This window comes from Teleopsis dalmanni, chromosome 1 (assembly GCF_002237135.1).
Source record: "Teleopsis dalmanni isolate 2A chromosome 1, ASM223713v2, whole genome shotgun sequence".
Lineage (NCBI taxonomy): Eukaryota > Metazoa > Arthropoda > Insecta > Diptera > Diopsidae > Teleopsis > Teleopsis dalmanni.
Genome location: NC_051846.1, coordinates 96722685 through 96725091, shown reverse-complemented (window position 1 = coordinate 96725091; position 2407 = coordinate 96722685).

The window sequence follows — 2407 nt, the reverse complement described above, 5'->3', positions numbered from 1 at the left end:
GGCTGAAATCCAGGCTGTGTTAATCAATTACTATCGCTTTGAAATTCTAACTTGTGTTTATACTTCTATTGCTACGGCTGAAATACAGGCTGTGTAAATCAATTACTACCGCTTTGAAATTCTAACTTGTGTTTACAATTCTATAGCTACGGCTGAGATCCCGACTGTGTTAATCAATTACGACAGGCTGTGTTAATCAATTACTATCGCTTTGAATCTAAACTTGTTGTTTAAATTCTAAAAAGCCTACGGATGAAACTCCAGGCTGCGTTAATCATTACTATCGCTTTGAAAATTCCTAAACTTGTGTTTACAATTTCTTAAGCTATGGCTGAAATCCAGGCTGTGTTAATCAATATTACTATCGCTTTGAAATTCTAACTTGTGTTATACTTCTACTGCTTACGGCTGAAATACAGGCTGTGTTAATCAATTACTATCGCTTGAAATTCTTTAACTTGTGGTTTTACAATTCTATAGCTACGGCTGAGATCCAGACTGTGTTAAACAAACCTAACGATCGCTTTGGAAATTCTAACTTATGTTTACATTCTATAGCTACGGCTGAAATACAGGCTGTGTTATCAATTACTATCTCTTTGAATTCTAACTTGTGTTTACAATTCTAATAGCTACGGCTGAGATCCAGATGTGGTTAAAACAACTACTACGCTTTGAAAATTCCTAACTTGTGTTTACAATTCTAAAGCTATGGCTGAAATCCAGGCTGTGTTAATCAATTACTATCGCTTTGAAATTCTAACTGGTGTTTACAATTCTATAGCTACGGCTGAACTCCAGGCTGCGTTAATCAATTACTATCGCTTTGAAAATTCTAACTTGTGTTTACAATTCTATAGCTACGGCTGAAATACAGGCTGTGTTAATCAATTACTATCGCTTTGAAATTCTAACTTATGTTTACAGTTCTATAGCTACGGCTGAAATACAGGCTGTGTTAATCAATTTCTATCGCTTTTAAATTCTAACTTGTGTTTATACTTCCATAGCTACGGCTGAAATACAGACTATGTTAATCAATTACTATCGCTTTGAAATTCTAACTTATGTTTACAATTCTATAGCTACGGCTGAAATACAGGCTGTATTAATCAATTGCTACCGCTTTGAAAATTCTAACTTGTGTTTACAATTCTATAGCTACGGCTGAGATCCAGACTGTGTTAAAGAACTACGACAGGCTGTGTTAATCAATTACTATCGCTTTGAAATTCTAACTTGTGTTTATACTTCTATAGCTACGGCTGAAATACAGGCTGTGTTAATCAATTACAATCGCTTTGAAAATTCTAACTTGTGTTTATAATTCTATAGCTACGGCTGAAATACAGGCTGTGTTAATCAATTACTACCGCTTTGAAATTCTAACTTGTGTTTACAATTCTAAAGCTACGGATGAACTCCAGGCTGCGTTAATCAATTACTATCGCTTTGAAAATTCTAACTTGTGTTTACAATTCTATAGCTATGGCTGAAATCCAGGCTGTGTTAATCAATTACTATCGCTTTGAAATTCTAACTTGTGTTTATACTTCTATTGCTACGGCTGAAATACAGGCTGTGTAAATCAATTACTACCGCTTTGAAATTCTAACTTGTGTTTACAATTCTATAGCTACGGCTGAGATCCAGACTGCGTTAATCAATTACTATCGCTTTGAAAATTCTAACTTGTGTTTACAATTCCATAGCTACGGCTGAAATCCAGACTGTGTTAATCAATTACAATCGCTTTGAAATTCTAACTTGTGTTTACAATTCTATAGCTACGGCTGAAATACAGGCTGTGTTAATCAATTACTATCGCTTTGAAATTCTAACTTTTGTTTATACTTCTATAGCTACGGCTTAGATCCAGACTGTGTTAAACAACTACGACAGGCTGTGTTAATCAATTACTATCGCTTTGAAATTCTAACTTGTGTTTACAATTCTAAAGCTACGGATGAACTCCAGGCTGCGTTAATCAATTACTATCGCTTTGAAAATTCTAACATGTGTTTACAATTCTATAGCTATGGCTGAAATCCTGGCTGTGTTAAACAACTACGATCGCTTTGAAATTCTAACTTGTGTTTACAATTCTATAGCTACGGCTGAAATACAGGCTGCGTTAATCAATTACTATCGCTTTGAAAATTCTAACTTGTGTTTACAATTCTATAGCAACGGCTGAAATACAGGCTGTGTTAATCAATCACTATCGCTTTGAAATTCTAACTTATGTTTACAATTCTATAGCTACGGCTGAAATACAGGCTGTGTTAATCAATTACTATCGCTTTTAAATTCTAACTTGTGTTTATACTTCTATAGCTACGGCTGAGATCCAGACTATGTTAATCAATTACTCTCGCCTTGAAATTCTAACTTGTGTTTACAATTC